Below are 13,154 nucleotides of genomic sequence, written 5' to 3' on the forward strand. Positions count from 1 at the left end.
CTTATCAGGTGAGGAGGATTCCTGGACCTGTGCGCTCCGGAACCTCATTTCCCTAGGAACGGGACACTGCCAGTCAGGCCTCTTCCTCCCTGGCATTTTTGTGTCCCATCAGTATTTCCAAAGCCCTGCCTTGGAACATGAGCCTTTTCTGATTTTTTTATTCCCATCATCATGCTGAAGGGAACATCTGCATCCATAAATTGTTATTTATTTAGGACAGTTCTCTAGAAGTGGAGATTCTCCGTGTAGTGTAAACAAGATTTTAAGGAGTTGAGCGCAGGTCCCTATATCTGGGGTCACTTTGTCCACTTTGGGCCATTTTTGGGAAAGCAAGGGGATGGAGACCTGGGGCTGAGACCTCAGAGACGGGGAGAGGGTAAGGGGCAGGGAGTGGAAGAGATGGAGGATTCTAGGAGTAATAAGCCCACCCATCCTGCTCTGCCCTGCCCCATGTCCCCTGCACCCCCCAATCCCTAGCCCACACTGGTCCCATTCTGCTCTATACCACACCTGAGCTGAGCAGCCTGGCCCTGACTCTCATCTTGTTCAAACACAGGCAGGTGTGGGCCTCACAGTCTTGCCTGCTCCCTCTCCCTCCAAGCACAGAGCCTCTTCCTTTCTGACAAGAGAGCAGGTCCAGGGAGGCTCAGCCAGTCACGGGCCACTGTGCATGTGCTCTATCCAGGGAAGCTCTCAGTTGAAACAGAAGACCCACTTGAGCTTGTGTGAGCAGAAAGGACCTCCCAAGGTACTTCATGGAAGGTGCCAGAAAGTCAGAGTATCAGGCTGGAAGCTTTGGGCTATGCCACGGTGCTCAAACCACTCCTCAGGTTTATCCAGCAGTAACCTCTGCCCTGGCATTTTTCCAGCCCATAGGCCACATGCCCAGAACATTCAGCTTCGGTGAAAAGGATTCTGCTCAGTGGGAGTGTGGGAGAGAGCTCTCATCTCCTTCAAAGTCAGGTCAGGTGGAGTCCACTTGGTCTGAGGCTGCCAGGTGAGGACACAGTCAGGAACATGTCTCTTGTCTGCCCAGAAATGGGCCTCCCTGAGCAGAGAACATAGGTCCTCTAGGTGGGGACTCAGCAGGCTCTCCCTGTGGAAGAGAGAGAAGCCCCTGTTTGAAAGGGGAGCAGGAGAGAGGGGAGGTAGGACACTTATGTATGTCAGTCTTCTAACTGATTTTGATAAGCCACAGACTTAGAGAAAGTGTTTTCACAACACAGGTCTGATAAAGACCTGGTATCTGAGTCTATACATTAAAGAATACAAGACCTCTTACTCTTCAACAATAAGAAAATGAGCAATGCAACAGGCAGAGGGAAGGCGGCTCAGGCCAGCCTGGAGTCATACAGGGAGAGGCCGGGTTATGTGGCTCTGGGGAGAGAGCAACGAAGGTCCTTTTACTGAGGCCGTTTCCCACACTGCCCACAAACTCCATCTTACCTAGGCCAAGCATTTACTTCCCTGTGGAATCACCTTGGAGAAATGCATTATCCTAACCCTTCAGATGATACGTGGCTCTGCTCTGCAAAGTTTGCACCCTTCTGAGATGTCTGCTGGCTACGGCCAGCCTAGGCCCATAGTGAAGACTTTCTTGGAAGGCTCCTGAGGAGGTCTGGGCTGTTCAGAGGGTGGCAGAAACTCACAGGAGAGATTGAGTTGTGTGGCTCTGGGGTGAGGGCTGCTTTTCCCTTCCGTGCAGGACCGATACCACCATTCCTGTGCAGAGCCCTCCCTCCACACAGCAAAATCGTGGCCTGTTTTTACCCTGATGAACTCTGCTCGCCTCACCTGATGACTCCCTGAGACCTTGCCTCACCACAAAAGTCCACAGGGCCCACGCTGGTGACAATTGGCCTTGGTGTATCCTGAGATATTTGCTGAGTGGCCTCAGACCCACGACAGCTGCCAAGTTTTAATCCGTGAACACCAATAATAAACGCCAGTAGTCCCTACATGGTGACTCACTGAGAGTCTACCTCACATAACTCACTTACCGCCAGAGACTCCTTCAGAGACTGAGCTCACTGGGCAGCAGAAGGCAAAGGCAGATCTCAGGATGCCTTTGGACATTTGCTGATCTGCCCAGGGCTCCATACTGGGGGAAGCTGGCCTTGGGACACAGTTGGGCCCCGCCCACAACACCCACTCCCCGCAGAGACAGCTAAAAAATCTAGATCACTTTATAGATCCAAAGAGGTAGCCCAGAGGCAGTAACAGGCAGTGTCTGACATCCGCCTGCACCAGAGCGCCCCCCCCCAAGATGTCCCAGAACCCACACCCAGCAGCGGTCTTCAAATCACATCAGAGCAAGACCCAATTAGCTCCACACCCAAAAAGCAGCACACCCAAAGGGGAAGTCAAGTCTCCGTCTGTCACCATATATTTGACCTCTTTGACCTTCTTCTACCTCCCTCCACCCTCTTCTGTTCCGGTAACCTCCACACTGTTGTCTGTGTCCATGAGGTTTTTTTGTGGTGGTGTTTTTTTGTCATTTTAAGCAATTTTGCAAAGATATGCATCGTTCTCTTTGAGTTTATAATGTTTGGAGTTCTCTGGGCTTCTGGAAACTGCAAATTCATATATTTCAACAAATTTGGAAAGTCTGGGGCCATTGACTCTCAAGCGGCTTTTTGGTGCCTTGAGGTCATTCTTCTTTCCTTACCGCACTCTGATGACCCACGTGTCAGGCGTTTTGCTATTATTCCGTAGGGTCGGGGGGCTCTCTTCTTTCTGTGAAAGTTTTTGCATCTCCTTCCCACTGAATCATTTCTGTGGACCTGTCTTTAACTTCACTGACTCTCCTCTCATTTAGATTTTGCTACTAAGCCAGTGAGTTTTGTTTGGGGTATTGTATTTTTTATTTCCAAAATTTTATTTTAGTCATTTTTATGTTTTCTATTTCTCTATACTGATTTCACATGTTTTCACTTGTCATGAGCATCTTCCTTTATGGCGCTGAGCACAGTTCTCACAGTTACCTGCCAGTCCTTGCTGACAGTCCTGCATCTAGTCATGGGATTAGCCTGTGTTCATTTTCTTTTATCTTAAGGATGGGTGATATTGTCTTTACTCTTTTTAAGTTTAATAATTTTCATTTAATCACGGACAATGTGCATATCCATGTCGCATATACTCAATTGCATTCTTCTGACCTGTGTTGAAATGTTTAACCTTAGCAGTCAATGAACTTGATTAGACAAACTACGGTCTTGAGGTTGCCTGAAGCCTGCCATAGGCGGCGTCTCGGTTTCATCCCTTTGGTCTTGGCTATGAACTGCTTTTAGTTTTAGCCTAACAAACAAGACCTTAAAGAGAGCTAAATACACATGTATACAATCTAAACAAAAAAGCCATCCAATTCATGTCTAAGGAAAAGAGAAGACTAAAATAAATAAACCTTAAACAAAATACAATGATAGCATTATAACAACATTTCAAAACAGTACATATTTTAAAAGAACAAGGTACCGATTGAAGTCTTCCTTTATTTTAGGCTTTTGTCTTTATATCAGTGAGATGTTCTCTTTTTAGGAAATACTAATTATGCATTAAATATGCTTTATCTAGCTATCATATTCTCTCTTACCACTTTTATTTTTATTTTTGTTTAGTGTGCTTTTGTGAAGATTTTTTTCTATTACTAACACTGTTTTCAGCATTTTTCCTATTGCTTTCATTGAAATCCTATAATAGCTTTACTATTTGACACCAATTTGTTTCCTAGAGCCTTCCAATTTCTTAACTTATTCTGTTGCTTTATCTTATTTTGTAAATAACCATCTCTCTCTTTCCATTTTATTTTCAGCCTTTTTTCACTTTAATTTCTTTGAAAGAATAGAAAGGCATTTATCTTAGTCTAATATGTTTCCTTTCACAATTCTTAAACTGATGCTGATTATTACCCTGCTTATTTTATTGTTTATTTTATTTTATTTTTTTTGCTATCTATGCTTAGCTGCCCATTCTACAGTCTTCTAATTTATGACTCAACTTGGAATAAGCCCCATCTAACCTGGGTGTGCCATTTTCACCCAAACACAAATGCCTCCTACAGAAGGACCGGGTATGGGGAGGAATAGGAAAAAGAGGAAAGGATAGCCTGCACCTTTCATTAAAATGTATTTTTCTTATATTTTATCATTTATCTGCTGCATTGCTTTTTATAACAACCAAATTATCTTTTAATTTTTAGAATGCTTCTTCAAAACTACTTAGAACATGTGAAGAAAATCAATAAAGTCGTTCTTAGAAAATTTTAGTTGTTTTACAAACACTATTATTTTTATGTGCCAGGCACTAATGTAAGATCTCCACAAATATCAATTCTTTAATTTGCACCATAACTTTGTGAGTTAGTACATCTAATTTCTACAATTATAGATGAAGATACTGATTTACAGAGAAGTTAAGTGTCTTGCTCGAAATCACAACTGGTAAGTGGGGGAATTGAGACTTGAAACTGAATATTCTGGCTCTGATGTTAATGTTTTTAAACACTGCTGTGTCATCTATAAAACAATGCATTATAAATAATATACTTGACATTACTAGTCTGCTTATCTAATATACTTGACATTACTAGTCTGCTTATCATGACCAGTGCTGTCCGAGTCCCATTGCCCTGCATGAAGAAAGAACTGCCTTTACTTTTTTTTAAGGTGTAAGCAAAGCTGGCCTGTTAGATGCTAGCATTTCTCCACTGTTCCAGCTTGTTGTAACGATCCTTTCCAAGTAACCTCACAGAAGCTTTTAGGATGGTCTGGTCTCTTTATTCTCTCTGGTGGCAAAATATTTAATGTCCACAGAACATCTATGTGTCCTACCACATCCCTCAACCCCTTTGTTTAGAGCAGGACCATTGGATTAGTTCTGAGAAGCGAATTGTGGGAGAAATGATATGAACTTCCTTTAGGGTGTGGCAATATGAACTTCATATGCAACTCCCAACTCTGTCTTTCCTTTCTGTAGTCATTCTGGTGGCCACATGTTGGCATTAATGGGTGAGCAATGGCAGCAAGTGGCTGCTAAGTCACTGCACAGAGGAACACCGCCCTGGAGAATTCAGTAAACTGTATGAGACCTTGAGTGAGAAGTCAAATTTTGTTATGAGCACTGAGACCATCCTGACTAATACACCTGCTATGATTGCATCTTAGGAATTGCTTCCCATAAACATGCTAAAATTAAATGGTGGCATTTGGAAAATATATCTGAATCATTTACTTTAATAATTTAGGTCTCCAAAGAAAATTTAATTCAATTTATGTTAATAAAGTAATATATTTCTTCTTTTAAATACAATACAATAAGAATTTCAGTTACTAAGGATACCGAGAGCGCTAGCTATTCTGATTAAATTTCTGATTAATGAAAGGACAATGAGGAAGGAACATCACTTGTTTTCAGTACTTGGTATTAAAAAGCTTTCACAAATACATTTATCGGCTTATCTAATTACTAAATAAATCATGATTTGTTACTTTTGATCATTTATAATCTGAAATAAACTTGAATTCATGATTTAATAGTTCAAGTCAACCAAAATAATTGAGACTTTGTCAAGCGCTAGTGGTTAGTGCCAAACTTGTAAAAAAAAAAAAAAAGTATGTTAAAGGACTTGATATACTATACAATAAAAATATTAAATAACATATTAAGCACCATAGTAAGAGCATTAACAAAGTGCAGTGAAAAGTAGAGGAGAGAGGGAAAAACTTGATTATTGATGACTGGTTTAATAAATGAGTTAATATTTGAATTAAACAAAAATTTTGTTGAATTCATTACGGTGACATGGGTTAATAAAATTATATAGGCTTCAGGTGTACAATTCTATAAAACATGGTCTGTATATTGGATTGCGTGTTCACCGCCCCAAGTCAGGTCTCCTCCCATCACCGTTTATGCCCTACCCTCTTCTCCCTGTGCCCCCCTTCCCTCTGGTGCTGGCCATTCTGCTGTGAGTGTCTGTACGGTGTTTACCCTTCGTCTATTCCACCCAGTCCCCCAGCCCTCTTTCCCCCTGACAGCTGCCAGTCTGTTCTCTGTATCTATGAATGTCTCTATTTTGTTTATTTGTTTATTTTGTCCATTAGATTCCACATATAAGTGAAATCATCCTGATTTTCATTTATCTGGTTTTTATTTGTCTCTAACTGTGAAAAGTTAATTTTTCTTTTTCATGTGCTAAAAATAAATGATACATTTTCAAGGAGGTTTCGTGGCGCTATTTTTGAGAGAAAGGGCTGGTGAATATAATGGAATGAATGGAATTTTTAATGCATATACTGCTATTTGGCATTCATGACTTTTTTTTTCTCTTCTACTTCATTTTTTCCCCTCCAGTGTAGATCGTGCTTTGGTTCTCCCTAAAGTGTGGACATTTACAAAGAAATTTTGACAAACATATTGTACTTTTAAAAAGCTCTGAGGTAAGAAAATACTCTAAACCTTTTCATTTTACAAGTGAGGAAATTCAAAACAAGAGAACTCAGTGAATTGTCCAAGACAACCCAAGTGATTCTCCTCCCAGTGATTTTTCTTAGCATTCACTGTGCTAAGGAAAAACAAAATCATATTTACTATCGATGTGGGATATAACCCAGGTCAAAACAAAACAAACCTTGAACCATAGAGGATTAAGAAATAAATAAAAGATAATGTAAATATAATCTAATATATGTTAAATAGAAGAGAACCATGCTTGTTCTTCCGGCCCATGCAAAACTCACTCACAAGCTGGCAACTTTGCCAACGTTTCCTAGGTACACAAAAGCACTTACACACTGTGAGTGTAACATGACCCTTTATATAATTTGGGGTGATAGGTCTAAGATTCTATACTTGATCACTTTTCTCTTTCTGTTTTCCCATCTCCCAAAACTATCCAGTTGAGTTGCTGATGCAAAAGTCTGGGCTATTTTAATGCAATCAAAAATGTAGCACAAAGCCCACAAAGCCAGTAAATGCCCTCGTTGTCTCTGATGCCTGTCAGGAAATGGAAGTAAATAGATTTAAAACTCTAACGTTACAGACGATGAGATTAAAAAGCCATTAGTAGTCATCAGCCCATTAGAACTCTGGGCTCCAAAAGACTGTTACAGAGAAATTTCTTGACCAGATAAAAAAGGGTACTGATATCATCCTTCCTTCATTATTCAATAAAAGGTTTCATGGGGCCTTGTTGTTAGTATTCTACTCCTTTCTGTACTGGGTGCTTTTAAACAGAAAATGTTTCTTGAGCGTCTGTCTCTTGAAAGACAAAAACAGCAGTCGTCGTGACCATTCACTTCATTGACATCCAAGTGCGGCGATGTCATTTAATGGCCTGTGGAGGAAAACACTTGGCCGGTCTCAGCCTCCCTGGCAGCTTTCTTAGTCTTCCCTCTTGGTGCTCTGTTACTTGTCCATATTCTTCAAAAACAGTGACCCCCCATAGTTGGAGCAATGAATGTCTTTTTAGTCTCCTAAAAATAGAGCTGTGTACTTCAGCAGATGATGGGGAAGAGTTTCTATTTTTATTGCTTCCTGCAGCAAATTCATTCAAAAGATGACTCCAAGTTGAAATGAAATAACCCTAAGCTGAGCGCTGAATTAGGGGACCAGAGAGGGCAGGGATGGGGAGAAGGGAACTGGACGCACACAAGAGACGAATGCTGCTCAGTGAGTGAGCGCATAAGGCACTGATGCATTCAGGTCAGGAACTAAGCAAATGCAATATTTTAAAACAGGAATTCATTCTTATTTGTGAAAGTTGCCTTTTGGCATACTCACTGCAATTCTAAATCTTTGTCTAAAATGGGATTACATGTATTTTATTATATGAAATAAAATAAAACCTTTAGAAATGAGTGTTTATGTGGCACAGTGTTCTAGTTTGCCACTCCCATCCCATAGTCCTAAAAAAAAAAAAAAAAAAAAAGACTGGAATGCAGTTAACACTAAAGGGAAATCGTGCCATGACATAGCTGGCAATTATTGCACTCGGCACAATTTTCTTTATTAAAACTTTACTTACATCACTGCACTGTTCAATTCTTTCTCACCATTTTCCTTTAATTTATTAATATCTCACTTTTCTACCATTACAGTTATTTTTTCATCATTTAAATTTCACTTTAGGTTACAAGCATTGCCATATTAAATACAAAGGCTAAGGGATATTAATAATTACTGACATGACCTTGCAATTGGTATAGAAGCTTGACTTCTATTACATTAATAAGGCATAAATTGAGGATTAAAATGATATCCTATCTTTTAACCAATTTAGTCAAAATTATTATTAAAGTGATATAAACTAGAGCTCAGTCAAATATTTGTTTGCATAGTACATGACTACATACTGTATCAAAATAAAATGAAAGAAAAGTCAGAATGTGGTTTTAAAAAATATACATAAATGCATAACCCATGGACACAGACAATGGTATGGGGATGGCCTGGGGGGAGCAGGTATGGGGTGGAGGGGTCAATGGGGGGAAAAGGGACATCTGTAATACTTTCAACAATAAAGATAAATTAAAAAGATACTATTTTGTGTAAGTGTGAATGTCATTAGCTATATAGCTTAAGAATTTGAACTCCTTTAAATTTTCAGAAAAAAAGAGTTGTGCCTATAACCTTATAACCAGGACAGCATCCTTAGAGGTAAACTAATCAAAATACATTTTGGGGGGATATCTTCCAAATTTGGAATAGCAGGTGTGACACTCCAGTATTCAGTAAGCAACTAATGAGCTAGCTACATCCTTGATCTACCCCTGGATTAACATGAGGCCCAGAACCTGTGGACCAGCATGTGCTAGTGTAGGGACCTGAGCCTCTTAATTCTACATACTCCACAGTCAATCCATCACAAATGTGCTAACCACACACGGGGTGTTAATTGGAGCTCGGCACCCCCTGGAGCATGACAAATTAATTCTCCACCAGTTAGAAATAAACAAAACCCAAAAGGGCTTTTGTTAACTCCTATGAATTTGAGACTTTTTAACCCTCTATTTACCAGGGGTTTAAATGAAATTAAATCATCATAATATATCTGTACTTATCCTGGTGACATAAAATGCATTCAAGTGAAATTGTGATTAACCTGTGAATTGTCTCATCTGCTCTATCAATTGTCTGATGTGGTTTCTTTTCTTACTGATGTAAAAGTCACTCTGTGCAGGTGTCTTCTGTCTTTAAACATGCTGTAGCATAACTAGTTGGAAGGCGATATTGCATAATGGTTACGAGGTCAGTTAAGAAGGCAAGCAAGTCTAGACTCAGATTTTCCAAGACTGGAAACCATTTCTACTAATTAATTATTCTACCTGTTGCCTTGGGAAACTTCTATTCACTTTTTCCTCAGATGTAAAATAAGAATTTGAAATATCTTAGGATTGGCTCAGTGGTTGAGCATCTACCCATGAACCAAGAGGTTGCCGGTTCAGTTTCCAGGCAGGGCACACGCCAGAGTTGCGGGCTCGATCCCCAGTACAGGATGTGCAGGAGGCAACCAATAAATGTTTCTGTCTATGCCTCTCCCTTTTTCTCTCTCTAAAGGAATCAATAGAAACATATATATATTTTTAAAGAAATATCTTAGGATTGTTGAGAAGAGCAAAAATATACATTGCTGAATATAAAATCTCTGCATATGGATCAGAGTGGTTCACATGTGCAAATCATGGCTTATATTCAGAAAAAAGTCATCACATTTCTGGTCTTGAGCAAAAATATTGCATTATGGGATCACATATTTTTAAATATCTTTTCAACATTTGGTAAGACTATGGCTTCGTTTTAGTCAGGTAAACAAGGATATCAGAGTGACCCTTGTAAATACACCAGAGTATGTTTCTTCTCTGCACAAGACTCTCCCATTCCTTCTCACCCCAACCACAGTAAAAGCTGTAGCCTTTTAATTACCTGTGAGGTCCTGTATTACCACTTTTCACATCATTCGTTCTGCTCCTGGCACACTGCTTATTTACTGATCCTCCAACTTTCCAAAGGAAATAATCTCCTACCTGAGGATTTGAAATGTTTTTTTCCCCAAGCTTCTGCATGATTCACTTCGACATATACTTAAGGTTTCTGTCCAATGTCACCTTATCATAGAACCCTGCTGGCCCCCTTATATAACAGAGAAAATGTTCCATCTTGGATTTTCTATCCCCTTAACCCATTTATATTAACCTACACCAGAATTTAAGTTTCATGAGAGCAAGGGATTTCTTTTACCTGCTGCCTACAACAGTTCCTGGTACACAGTAGGGACACAACAGTTAGACTAAGATTTGGCTGACAATTACAAAACCCAAAGTAACAATGGCTTAAATAAAACTGAAATTTGTTGTGTGCTCCCTTAAAGATCCCCTGTAGGTGTTCCAGGACTGGTATGATGGTCCCAGTGACAGGTTTATGAGTTTCTTAATTTCAAAGTCTTAAACTTGCAGATGGACGCTTTAAATTCATCTCCAGCTCTGCGGCCACCATGTGTGTGTTCTAGCCAGCAGAAAGTAGGAGACAGAAGACCGCACCCCCTCCATTTAAGGACATTTTGCAAAAATGACACACACCATTTCCAATATTGGCTATTGATTAGTCATATAACAAAACTGTAAGGGAGGTTGTAATACAGAGTATTCTAACCAGCTGGATATACAGATAAAATTCCGTTGTTCTGCTGTAGAATATCAGGAGAACAGATATTGATGGACAACTGGCAGACTCTGGCACATTTCTAAACAAATATTTGTAATAAAGCTGAATAAAAAGAACTTATTTTCTAATTCAATTTTGATTTCATGAGTTGCAAAAACAAAATGTTCATTCAAAAACAAAATATCATCAATTATATCAAGATATGATAGCAATGATCCCCACATAGTTGATTTTCATTCTTAACAAACTATTGCAAGGATAAATGCTTACTATTCATTGAAATATTTCACCTCTGACCTAGTGGAAAAACACTGTATATGAAATCTAATCACATGGGTTGAATTGTTAGTTTTGTCGCCAAGTCAGAGCCTAATGGTCACTAATCCCCTCACCAGCTCGTTTTTTCTTTTTGATCCGACTAATTAAGAGCAGGGCTCGACTAGCTGAACAAGGTAACCTGGAGTTCAACAAAGCCTATTCTATTCAGTTCCATTAAGTTCTATATCTTTGTGGTAAAGTCTGCTTTTAAACGAACAAACAAGCAAAACTACATCAAAAAATCTCACTTTCTCTTAGCAACAACAACAAAAGGCTTCACTGACTTCTCCCTGTCGACTGCAGTGCCTGCCTCTGAGCCTCCTCTGAGCTGTGTCCCTGGCCTGGGCGCAGATCCGGGGGGCAGTGAGCCCACCTCTGCTTCCCTCTGGCGCTGCGCCCACGGCCTGCGGCTCGCGCACAGTTTTATCAGGTGGCTCACTTCAGGAAAACGCATTCAGCTCCTAGGCGCTGCTCTGTGGCACGAAGTGTGGCGAAGAGCAAATCAAACCACCTTGCAGGAGCACGTCTACATATTTGCAGCTGTAATAAGCACTGCATGTCAAAGCTCAGAACGTGCGGGTGCTCCGCTGGCCAAGGCTGGGGACACCTCATGTCTAAGGAAGCCACTCTCAGGTTCGGAGAGAACGGGTCATCTCCTGACATGGACTGCAGTTTATGGCTGTCCCATCGGAATAACAAGCACTCACTTTGACTCATTTGTTTGTTAATGGTGCTGTTCTTTAATGGGGGGGAAAAGAAAACAAAGTTTAAGGCCTTGGGTTTAATTTTGAATTGTGCCTTTGGGAACTATCCTTTGGGTTTTCTTTGTTCTACTTATAATGTGATTGCCTCATATGTATAGTAATTAATGTAGAGGAAACTCTTTAATGCAGGCCCCAATTTAATTGAGAATATGTCATAATTAAAATAGTACTAAAGATGGCTTTGAGCCTATGGATACCAGTTTAGCTAAGGAAATGTCTATTATAAACAAGATTTATATTATATTATAACCTGCACATAGGAGCTTTAATGAAGAGATTATATTTCATCACTAATAGAAAATTGATGATGAATATATGCCAACAAATAGTTCAATTTGAATTGTTGTATGAACTTTGTATTATTGAAACCATACATGGAAATGCCTCTAGATCCAAATTTGTATTAATAACAGTGTATTCATAAATCTTCTATTTAAAAATGATATATTCTCAGTCTTGTCTTACTGATCTGAATCAGAATTTCAACTCGTAATATCATTATGCTCTTCTGGAAAAGAGGTACAAGGCATAGAAGGCAAATGTAATTATTACAGCATAATATTTATGAGAAAAGTTATAATAAGAAGTTGACTATTTTATGAAACCAAGAGATGATAAATATCTGTGAGGTATTTAGCAACATTTATTAGCTTTCACAAGGAAAAGTGTAATGAATATGTCCTTGTAACCCTGATCATCAGGTAGAAATGTGTAGGCAGAGGCACGTTGAGGGTGAGATGTTAAACTGAACCAGGTCCCCTATGTAATCATTTGGAAAGTCTGCAAATGTGACTTAAATTTTATTACAAATCCCACATTTTAAATGTATATAGTTATAAATTTATATAGTTAATAAAACTCTATATATGCTAGACTATTTCACTTTTTCATGAATAAAGGGCTAGAGTATCTTAATTTCAATTACGTAAATGAATAACAATTTTTCAAACAAATCATTTTTAAAATGCTAAACTTATTTGAAAATTAAATAAGATTAATTCAGAAAGTCAGGTTATTTATTTTGTAAATCAAATTTCTTCTATGTCATTGAACCAGCTTGAGTCCCTCTGATGTGTACATTTGTTTTTATGAAGGATGTTGTCAGGGTCTGCCTTCCCCAGAGATCACCAGAAAAAACCTTTGAGCAAAACTTAAATTGATTAGACCTAGTTCCTTAAGGGACAATGCACATTGAATGTGTCTCAGTGCCTCAGAGGGAAGCATCAGAGGAGCATATGTATAGGGTCCTAAGGCCTGCACTAGATTATTCTAAGGTGGATCTCACAAGGGAAGGTACTAGGCTGTGTCACAAATTTTGACGCACTAGTTTAGAATTTGTCGGCACAGCGAGTCAAGTGTCTTGAAGCATGTCCTGATGAGCAAGCTATCAGTCTGATAAGTACATGTGAATTA

Source organism: Miniopterus schreibersii (assembly GCF_964146895.1).
Source record: "Miniopterus schreibersii genome assembly, chromosome: 11".
NCBI lineage: Eukaryota > Metazoa > Chordata > Mammalia > Chiroptera > Miniopteridae > Miniopterus > Miniopterus schreibersii.